Genomic DNA, 11,990 nt, shown 5'->3' on the forward strand with positions numbered 1-11,990 from the left:
CAATTAAAATGTCTATTTCACTAGTGTAAAAGTTCTCAACAAACGCTGATCTCAAAGATGACCACGCAAGGCAGGTGAGTCTCTTCACATTATCACTGTTATGAATGTTCCCATCCTTCTTGTTGTCATTTCAGCTGTATTGCACTGCGCAGCCAGCGCAGGATACTACATTCCGACCTCGCAGTAAGTTCTTCGCAACAGCCCTGCCACATTTGAAATGATCTTCAAGGTGCCTTAAAGGAATACTGTAGTACAGTTGGGTTGGGCATTTATGTGGGTGTGCCTTGTGAGCATTTCCAGTTGTCAGAGAAGAGCATGACAAGAAGGGAGAGACTTGGGCTTTTCACACGTCTGTTTGGATACTTATAAATATAAATTAGAATATACGTATACTGTACGTTTGTGTGTAGGGAAAGTACTGATGTCCTCTTAGGTGATACACACAATACGCCATGTTTACGTCTCATCTGGTTGTTAAAAGACACGGATTACATATTTTAATATGGCAAAGGGGGCATTGACTTGAACTTTGTATGTTGTCACTTCATAAAGTTCAGTCCAATGTCAAATTAAAACTTGATTGGCTAAAATGTCTGTCAATAGTCGGTTCGTAATTTATCTCACCTGCAACACAGGACTTAAATCTGATTGGCTATTAGATGTGGTGGCCATTAAATTATTGTCAAGACGAGCGAATGCTGTTTTTTTTGAGGGATATTGACCACGAACCTGACAAGAGCTCACTTTTTCTTTGTTATTTTTGCTCTTGTGGGTTTTTTTTTCCACGGACAATTACCGACTGGCCCGGCGAGCTTTAAAACGTCGTTCCAAGATGGACGCTCGGCACCATCATCCTTCACAGGTAAATACCAACGGCTACACTCGCAATTAAAATAAAAATAGTTCAATTTGGTGCTCTTGCAAGTCTGATTTGACCAAGGTAAATTAATTTGGTATTGCATTATGTGCTTGACTAACTTCGGTTAATCATATCGAGCACATTTTCCTCCAAAAGTAAGTCAACAGTTGTACGTAATGTACTCGTTGGAGTGCTGCTATAAGTTTAAGTCAACACTAAATAACTGCAGCTGTAGAAAGTCCAAGAATTTCCACGTCCTCTCATTTCTTGTATACTAGAAATCTTCTCAATTTGCATTTAGTGTCTACGTTGCAATGTCCTTTTTAGCCGCTAGGTGGAAACAAAGTAACATAAATCTATTGCTGTTGCTTTTCTGGGTGCGTAAGTTGCAGTCAGTTTGTGGCCTAAAATAATGCAATTATTTTCGAGTTTTTGAATGTCACGTATTGTTCTAGTGCCTGCCTAGCTTGTTTTCATCCACTTAATTGCTTCCTTTGTAACGCTCTGTTCTTGTAAATGAAATGTGCAAGTTGACTGCATGTCTTTTAATCTTCGTATTGTAAAGCATTTATATGTACTGTAAACTCTATTGGTGTAAATGTAAAAATAGAGGAACTCCTCTTAATGTGTCTCTGCATACATGGATGTACCAATGATCCCATCCCAGTTGTGAACCCCAGTCCTATTTTTTTTGAAGGCCACAGTTTGTTTGGCTACGCCCGCATCAAACTGTGAAAAGCGGATTTTATACTGGCAACCTAAAAATACAGAGGCCCTGTTTGTTGTCGTAGTCTCCAGTTTCAATGCTCCCCTGCTATGATCCGTGAAACCCAAACCTCTGATCTGCGGTGCTGGCCAAAAAGGGCCAAGATACCCGCAAAAAAAAAAGAAAAAATAGTTTTCACACACTAGGACAGTGGTACATAAACCACTGGATTTTAATCACAGTGGAACCTCTGAAAAAGTCAACAAGCCACATTTTGTCCGGATTCAAAAACATTTTTGCAAGTAACAGGTGAGACGTGTGCTCTGCTTTAATTGCAATCTGGTACCATCAGACACTGTCCACAGTCATCAAACTGAATGAAATACTGAGTGACGCATACAACTGTCTTTTTGTAAGCACAGAGAAAATTACCTCGCTCCGTTTGCCAATAAAGCAGTCTGAGATTCAAGACTTAAGCGCTCTTTTTTCTTTCTGTAGTTTTACCCTGTCACGGATGTCTTGAGCTTCAGGATGGAGCCTTGACATCACGTCTGTCATTGACATTGTGTCCTGATACCCCTCTTTCCAGAAGGTCAGTACAAGTTTCTTTGAGACCCATAAGAGTCCAATTCTATGCAACAGTGCATTAAAAAAAAAAAAGGTTTGCGACAGTGAGATGATTGCCGAAAAGGATGTCATTTACACCGAGTACTTTCCGGATGCATAGTAAATGTGGATGTCTTGCGAAATGATTCCGCGAACAGACGGAAATGTCGCTAGTAGGTTTTCGGTGGGGCGAGAGTGTTATGGTGAAAGTAAATGGTGCTAAACGATTTGTGCGTTTGACTCTGTTTTACCCCTTAAAAGCATGAATTCCGACTTCCCTCTTGATGTTTATAAAAGTCACTTTAATAGTGAGGCCTGCTCAGTGACGTAAGGATTTCTGTAAACCCAAAGAAAGGTGGGGTATCGCTAAAAAGCTCTGTAAACTGAGCCCTCCTTGGAAGTTGGTCTGAGAAGGGGCCCCGGGTCCCTACCAGCCACCGCCGCCCGCTGGAGACCTTGGCCATGTCAGGAAAAAGATTTGCCTCTAATGGTCTCTGAATCTGTTGACGTCCCCGCCGCGCGCTCTCGCTTGCTTGCTTTTTCAGATGTAGCAATAAAGTCGGCCATGTTGGAGCGCCGCCACATCCCTGTGACGACCACAATCAAGCCCAGCGGCTTTTTATTTTCATATTGTCTAAAATCTCCAGGCCCCCCTCCTACGCCGTAAATCCTTTATTTTGACTCGGCTTCTTTTGTTTTTCTACAAATTTACGAGCGAAGGTGCTAAAAATCAGTGCGGCGTCAGCGTGTCCGCAAGTCATTTTTCGCGCTGGACCTTATTGTGAAAGAGGAAGAAAAGTCAACTTAAATTTTGCGGTGTCCTCATGTGATTTGTGCCATAAAATGGCTCGTGTACCTTCCTGGTTTCAAAACATACAAATAAAACCTGTGATTGTCCCCTTGTGAGATTAATAAAATATAATTAAAGCAAGTGAAATATAAGGTAGAGACATAATGTCTCTAAGTCCTAGTTTGCTAGAGTTTGGTTTCGTACAGTGGTATTTTGACTTATGAATGCCCATACTTACAAGTGGTTAGAGTTACAGGCCCCTTTTTTTTTTTTTTTTAAGTATTGTGAGCCAAATTCTAATTTACGATGGCGTTTCGGCTGTGCTGTCACTTACTGAAGTGAAAGAAATGCAATAAGGGTACGATTTGAAAACCTACTTGAGTGACATTGAAGGTAATTGATAGCAATCCCGAGCCCACCAGCACCCTCCACCCCTAAACACACACATACACACCCTCTTTTGCCAATGTTTCACTAATGAGAGTTTTCCATATTGTGCTTCTCTCTCTCTCTCACACACACGAGCATGCATACACATCTGGGCACAGCTGAACCTGTTGTAAAGACCTCATAAAGGCTCCACATCTGTTTATTGCAATGCCCCCCCCCCCCGCTGATTTGCCAACACAGACACCCACCCTCATGAATGTGCACCAATTTAAAAAGTTTTTTTTTTTTTTTAAATAAAGGGCACACACACATACACTTGTGTATGTATGCGTCCATTGCAATGATAATGCATTGCCAACACCTGAACCTTTTCAGGTCACAGGTGACGTGATGTTTTGGAAATTAATACATTCAACAAATTAAGAGCATATACTTGAGACAATTGTCCCCCTTTTTAAGCTTTTTAGTATTACTACAGGCTGGATGTATTAATATTCGATATCATGCTACACTTTGCCTACCCCTCGACCTTCACCAGAATGAGGAGCAGTTTCTAGTTTCTTTTGTAGACAGGTGCATATGTTGTGCATCATTTACTTTGACAACCTTTTGGGCACGTGAAGGCATTGTCCTCTTGCTTTTTCCTCGATAATTCCCCCCCCACCTTTTGTCACTCTTTTCATTCGTGGGCCTGCTCGGCTGTTCGGGCCTCCACTAAAACTTCAAAGGTGGTGTTTACTACTGTAACTGGAGCTAGTCTGCACCGCAGCTCGCACTAATGAGTGCACGGACCACATAGTGCACAAAGCAACACATGTTCCCCTCATGCAGGCAGGCGGCAACATTCCCGACCGACACCATCACCGCCGTGTCGGAGAGCCAAAGATCCATCACAGATTAACAACCTTTCAGCACCAGGCTTTGTTGTCTCCATCCTCTCCGTTGAAGATCTCGGCCTCCCGTGTTTACATCTTTTTGGGGTGTAGATGTGTGCCCATTCTATAGTGTTAACCCACATTTCAAAACAAAGCTTTAACATGCATTGTGGTCAAGAAAAGAGATTGGCACGTCGCAGTGTGTGTATAAATTCCTGATGTTTCAGGTATCTGGACTTTATCTATTTTCTGCTCACTACTCCCTACGTTTGAAAACAGTTATCTGCATTTTGTGCTCCTCAGGTTGTCAAATTAGTTAATTGTTACTTTTTTCAACCTCCATGATGCAACGTGAAACAATATGTAAATGCAGTGAAGTGAGGATGACAGATAGATGCAGATTTAGTTTGACTTGATTGACATGTTGGGGTCTTATAAGGCTGGAAAAAAACAGGAGAAAGTTTGAAATGGCCGTCGGTGTCGGCACGGAACCTTCAGACTGATGCTAGAAAGCAAACATGTCAGAAAAAGCCTACGAGAACATCTGAAATGTAATTTGCTGGGGATCGGAGGCACTAAAAATGGTGCCGGGCGTGGTCTGATTTCCACTTAACATGCGTTTGAATGTGATTGGTTAATTCTGAAGAGAGCCACATCCCAGTTATCAGAGGGTGTGCACACTTGTGCAACCACATGATTTGAGTCGTTTATTACTTCCCTTCCCAAGATATTTGCGTTGTACAAGTAATGTAAAATATATCCGATTTTTTTAGGGGAGCGGGGGCGCTGCTAAATGAATGCAACAAATATTATAGGCCACTCGATAATGTACATGCTCAGTGGGCAGAATGAAAGTTTCGCTAAACCGCAGCGCTTGTATGGAACGCTCGTGTGGATTCAAGCCTTGAGGGATGTCGATATTACCAGCGATAATCATAAATGGCATCCCTTCTATAACAAATTAGAATTTAATCATGTTTGCCGAGTCTTTCCGGGGGTCTCGCGGTTTTGACCTTTCTCCGCGCTGTCTCCTCGGACGGCTGACATTCTTCCGTAAACACAAAAACAAACACGGCGAAGCCCAAGATTAAATGTCTGGAATGGATTTATTTAGGCTCGGCCAAAATCTGCGTGCTATGCGACAGGCCTTGCTTCATTTATTCGTTGTTGTTATTCTATCACATAATTCGCCTTTTATGAGGGATTTGATATACTCAAAACCAAACCAAAATTTGGGTGTGGACTGAAGTTTGTTAGTTATCAGTGTTTTTCATTTTCAGCCCTCAAAGCCAGTCTGATTTGGTATATATGAAATATGCTAGCAAATATATCTTAGTGAGACCCACCAAAATATTTGAAGAACTCATGTCCTAAAAGTCACAAAAAGTTTGCGATTTTGGTTGAAACCAGTCATGTAAGACTCCCGATTGCGATTTCCACGCTTCAACAAAATCGATGCACTAAAAACAAATAACCTTTATCGTATTAGTTGTCCCATTGCCATTTAGTTTTCGTCACGAACTTCCCGAAGGCAGCCTGGCTGGCCCAGAAATCCAAAACTTCGAGCGTTTATTATTACCCGCTTGTAGCCGACTTGCCTTCGGGGGAGAGTCCCCAGCAGTGACCCCTGGCCCTCGGCGCTCGAGGGAGGGGGGAGGCCCCTGCCACGCCGCGTTCCCGCTCTCCTCATCCGCCTCCTCCTTTTGCTCTGCGTTTGCGGTCCGCTCTGAAAAAAAATGTTGAAAGGAGAGCAAACCGTTTTCAAGGGAACAATATCCGAGTTCGTGTTCCGGGAAGGTTGCTGAGGCAATATTCTTTTATTGCGGCCCAGCGGCGAAGCAAACAACCCTTGTGGTTTTGTCCCGCCAAGAACCCATCCCAGCCCATCGAAGTGGACACTCCCCGGAAAGTTTGTTACCTGACCGCTGTTCCAAGCTTTCAACCCCCCACTTCGGTGGGACTTCACCCGCTGCCTCCACCTGGGGGCAGAACACCTGCAACCAGCTAGCTTGATGACCATCTGTCAGTCGAGCCCAGAAGAACCTGTTCAAAGACACACACACAAAAAAAAAAAAAGGTGCCTAGTGGACTGGGGTCAAAGTTTAAAGCGGCCCATTTCCTGTCCAGACTCACAAGGGCTTGGCACCCCCTCCTCCCTATTTTTGCCCGTCCTGCTTTCGCCACGTTTGGAGCTGTTATCGTGGGATTGATGCTCAGTTGCTTTCTTGAAGCTGTTAGCAGGAGAGCGCGAACTGCTCCTATAAGGCCACTTCGTTGTGTGCCATCAGAAGGAAATTTTGCGACCGCTGACCCAAATTGAAAAGTGAAAATACATTTAAGTGTTTTGATACTACTGTACTTTTATTTTATCTCACTGGGTATCAAATGAACAAACTATAATTGTCACTTGTAGGTTTTTTGTTTTTTTTTTTTTTGCTCTGCAAGCATAAAAGAAAAACAGCAAGGATTTATAGTTGCAACACTCCAAATGGCTTTCCTAAATCGATCTTATGTTACATTTAATTAACGACTAAACTGTCTGCCGGGTCGTTATGGTCCAAATTAGTTGATGTATGAGCAGAAAATACACGGTTTTAATAAGTCTTGGCTAAACATGCTCCGGTTGTGTGCGTGCAGGCATGTGCTGGCCATCAGGCACTTTGTACACTAACACTCTTTTTTTTTTTTTTTTTTTTTTCTCTCATTTTTTTCAAGCGCCCCTCGCAAGGTGCCGCCCAGCATCGTAGCCAGCCGAACGACTGCTATTTCTGCCCTGGGAGCCTCTGCGGTGCAGCGCTAATAGTCGTCAGTGCGCGGAGATTAATGTGAACTCTTATTGGCGTAATGATGGAGCGCGCGCGCCATGGTGGTTTCAGCCTCTAATTTGTGCGTGCTTGTGTGGAAAGAAACACATGATATTCATTGACAAGTTTTGCACGCATATGTATGGGATCCAAAAATGGACCAGTTCTCAAGTCAACGCGAGTATTTAAAAAAAAAAAAAAAAAGCAGGGCCTCATATTACAAAAATGCAATTCAAAAAATGACCTGTCAATATTTATGTATTTAATAAGGTGTATGACTTATTTATTTATTTTTTTTTTTTGTGCAATCTGGTTTTCACTGTAAAACAAAAGTGCAAAGCGACGCCAAAAGTTTCCTTATAGTCTTGAGAGGCAGTTCATCTTGAGGTTGCGGCTTTAACATCACTGAATTCGAGTCTGGTGCGGGAGGCTGAATAAATATGAACAAAAATTAGAAACACCCTCGCGACCGTGCGCGTGTGCGAGCGATGCCAACAAGGCCTCATGTGATGTGGAAGTGATTGACAGCCGAGCGGTCGCCAGGGCAGTTGTGGGAAGAGAAGGACCTCGCCGCTTTTCCGTCCCCGAGGGGAACTTGCGTGTTGGAAATCTAAACAAAATAATGAGGAACACTGGGATGTGCTTCCAGACGCTAAAATGTTCCACATTCCTGTTTCGACTGGTCACCTAGTGGCAAGATAAAATGACCCCCGAAGCCATCCTAGTACACCCCCCCCAGCCTACCAAGGAGGATTATGGGAAATGTGCCATTTCTTTTGCAATGATGATGTCATTCTCTTACTGGATGATACGACAAAGTCGGTGCTTGCATGAGTTGTTTGGAAATAGTGCTCGTGACATTTTTCACAACTCAATTAAATACACATTCAGCGGTAACTTTACAAAACCACCGTCTTATTTTTGGCCGCGGCAGAGGCCGGTATGGCCGCAGGGGAGCGCGGGCTCCCGGCCATCTGGCATTCAAGGTGTCTCCCAAATGTCAGGAGGTGTGAATCCGCCTGGGCCGAGCTTTCTTGCGGGGGCCACGGATCAAGAAAGTTAACCGAAAACATTCGCGCGCCGCCATCTGAAATCAACCGTTTCACGACTCGTCGTTACTGTAAAAGCTGGGAAAGGGCCCCCATTTGGATTTATTCAAAAATAGAGACGACGAGGGCTGGAATTTCAGAGTGGGACAGTTGGGTTTCTGTTTGGAGAAGTTTCAGGCGAGAATGCGCTCCGACATGCGTAGCAGGAAGACACACAAACACTGAAAATAGATTCTTATTAACAATCACATTCAGCTTGACTGGAATGTCTCCACTGGAACCGGCATTGGCTGAGGCATCCAAGTGCAATCCGGTACAGAGAGTCCGCCGTTGACCCAGCGTGTGTGACACGGTTACAAAACTTTACCGCGTTACACATGGCCCATTATGTGTTTTTCATACAAATATTGACTGTACCAGCATCGCCTTCGAATGGCTGGCGCTTATTGGACTCGAGTGGAATGGTGTCACCCAGTATGCCATTGTTTTTCCCAATCCAGCGAATATATAGGGACATGCTTGATAATTTTTAGCCTTGGTCGCGTGATTGGAGCATTTTCTTGAAGCTCCAGTTGCTAGTCGGCTATTGGGATCGTCCCTCCTCTGCGGCCACTTTTTCCCTCCCCAGATGTAATTAATAAATTTAGCATCCTTAGACCACTTTCCATACGTGGGACACGGGCCATAAAGGAGATTTGTTCAGCCATGTCGTTCTGTTTGCATGATGACTGCTTTACGCTGATGGACTATTCCGTTCACTCCAGTCAGGCGCTCCCTCAGGGCCTCACAGGAAAAAGGAAGGAAGAATCTGATTTTTTTTTTTTAACAGCCGTCCCTCACTGTGACAGTTTACCTTAGTCGCCATGATGAGATAAATCTCCCCCTTGCCCCCCAAAGCTGTCTGACTTTCACAAGACTGTTACCTGCACTCACCACTATACGGCAGAATCCTGCACATTAACAAGCGTGCATGGAAGAAGTTAGCCTGAATGCCACGCTTGGTGAGAGGTAGCGGGAAGCGTGGGGCTGGGGGGGTCGTCTTGTGTCATCAGGTGTGAGAGCCAATCTACCAGTGGTGGGAATTAAAGAAGTAGAAATACTTTGTTACAGTACTTTATTCAAATTGTCTGTATTCATTTTGACGACGTATTACTTTTACTGCCTGCCTTGGAAAAATACTTTTTAGTCTTTGTCTTAATATGCTTGACGACAATGTGAAAAGACAAAGATGTTAAAATGGCAACAAATTCTGAGAAGGGAAGACATTCTCCATCCGTGGCCATATTTAAAATAATTGTTTGATGCTAACCGCTCCATGTTGGATTCATGGCTAATGGATTGTCTTGTGCCAGACATAAAACCAACAGCTTCCGGCATTCAAAAAATGTCTAATTAAAAAAAAAAAAAAACACATGAAAGTGGGGTCCCTTTTTTTCAATTATCATGAGCCAATGTTACCATTTTGTTGTTAGTCAGTTCATAACGTTAGCAAAGCTATGAAAGCATGCTAGCTCTTAAACACAATCATGTGACATTTGGTCCCTTTTTTCCAATTATCATTAGCCAATGTTACCATTTTGTTGTTAGTCAGTTCACAATGTTAGCAAAGCTATGAGAGCATGTTAGCGCTAGCTCTTAAACACAATCATGTGACATTTTGTTCTCAGTATGAGCCTTATGTCGATAAGAGAGATGCTTTGTTATGCGCAGAGAAACTGTCTACGTAGCATTAGACTCAGAGTACGATTAGTTTTTCCTCACTTCTGCAATCCACCGCACACTTCGGAACATGTGCGGCGACAGGCGCTGACAGACGACCAAAGCGGGTCACCCAAGACACGGAGGGGGGATTACGAGCAGGAAGGAGGGCTTTTGCGCAAACATGTGCGAGGCGCTCGGCTGTGTTTGTGAGCGTATGCGCCAGCTCTGTGTGTTTACGCTGCTAATGGCGGTTTAATTTGATAAGCGGTTGGCGGATTTGTCGGCGCTCGGCTCGGACGGAGGGCGGCCTAGGTTCTGTATATTTTGGGTAAACACGGAGAAATTCATTCCAGGTTTCCCCCTGTGAGCCATAGTCTTCTTTGTGTGTGTGTGTGTGTGTGTGTGTGTGTGTGTGTGTGTGTGTGTGTGTGTGTGTGTACTTTGTCAGGGTGCATTGCTGTGCAAGTATTTTTCCTTAAAGGAGAACTAATCGAATAGATTGCAGGTGTCAAACTGAAGGCCCGGGGGCAGGATGTGACTCTCCACATCATTTTTATTTAGCCTGCGAACGTGCGTCAGGTGGAAGAATCTCACTCAATGCCAATGGTTGACCATGGATTTGGTACTAATATGGTCCCAATGGTGGTATTATTCGCATGACAACACCTAGAGCAGGGGCGTCATTTTTGTCGTGGGCCGCATTTTAGTTACCGTTTCCCTTGGAGGGCCGTTATGACTGAAACCATATAAAAAAAAGTCAACGGTTTATTCAACTATTGTTTAAGTTACTGTAATGAGAGGTTTGGTAACAAGAAAATGCTGGTAACATGTCTCTCATTTATTACAGATGAGAATTTTAAATTTTGGTAGCGATTTTAGCAAGCAGCATAGAAGTTGACATGTTTGATTTGCTTTCGCGGGCCACATCTGGCCCCCGGGCCTTGAGTTTGACACCTGTGACCTAGAGGCTGAAATCCAAATTGGGCCGAAATTGTAGCATTCACTGGAAGCAGTGTTTCTAAGAGAATTGTCAGGAAATGAAAATATAACATTTTTGGAAACAAATGAATGTCGGGATTTAACTTGTAAATGTAGATCAGAGGTTCTGATAGGATTTAGGCTAGCCTTTGACGGCCCCGGCAGACTTATTCGCTGGTCGACTTCATCCCGGCATGTGTGTGTCGCTTATATCCAGAACAACAAAATGGCAGCTCTCACAGAGGCGTTTGTGATAAATTTACTCCCGCCTGTAGGATACGAGTGCTCTTTAGGTAATTTAAACCCGAAAGTGATGCTTGCACTATCTTCGCTTGGACCTTGCCTGGCTTCAGAGGGATGTCCTCGGTGAGGCGGGGGCGTCCGAGTTTTGGCCTTATAATGTAGTCACAACAGAGGGTTCCGAGCCAAAGGAAGCAGCGCCATTCCCACCCCCATCCCCAAACAGGATGGGAGGATGAGACCACACGCACACACTTGTGTGTTCTATACATGTATCTACATATGGATCAAATACATACACCGTGTTCCGCTCGATTGGATTCCGCCACCTATTCTGATGATTTTTGCTTGACCCTGATGTGTTTCTCTGACTCCCACACGCACACACACACACTCACACGCACGTCTTCACGCAGTTCTTGTTGGTACAAAGCACCGCATTCCCAGAGGAAGCCTCTCCATGAATGGCTCCACTGTTTTCCCCACTAATCTTTTTATTCCTCCTTCTCCTCCTCCTGCCGCTCACTAGGAAGTGGACCCAGATAGGCTTTATCTGTCAAGATAGGCCACTGCAATTACTCATGACTTATTACACTTGATAGTAAAACAAGTGACTCTTCTATTTTGCCCTCTGTGTGCTTCATATTTTACATTCAAGCGCAATTAGTGGATTTCCTCTTTCTCCAGCTTTTTGGGAGATTTTTGTTGTTGTGGAGAACTGCTTGTATAAAATTTAATGGCACAGTCTTATTTTGCCACCTGCTGTCAACTGAAAATGACATCGTTGCTCGGGCCTCATGTAACCAACCGCCAATTGGCGACGTCACATGACCAAACCCAGAAAAACGGGTGAAGCGCGATTTGGTGGAATGCGGGCCAGCCCCAATCGCGCCTTGCTTACCTCTTGGCTTTGATGGAGCGTTTCAGAGCCTGTCGTTCGGTGGTTGTTGCTTGAAAATGGCTCTGAATCTTGGCATCGGAGTTTTCAAGTC

Source organism: Hippocampus comes, unplaced genomic scaffold, assembly GCF_001891065.2.
Source record: "Hippocampus comes isolate QL1 unplaced genomic scaffold, H_comes_QL1_v1.1 scaffold526, whole genome shotgun sequence".
Classification (NCBI taxonomy): Eukaryota; Metazoa; Chordata; class Actinopteri; order Syngnathiformes; family Syngnathidae; genus Hippocampus; species Hippocampus comes.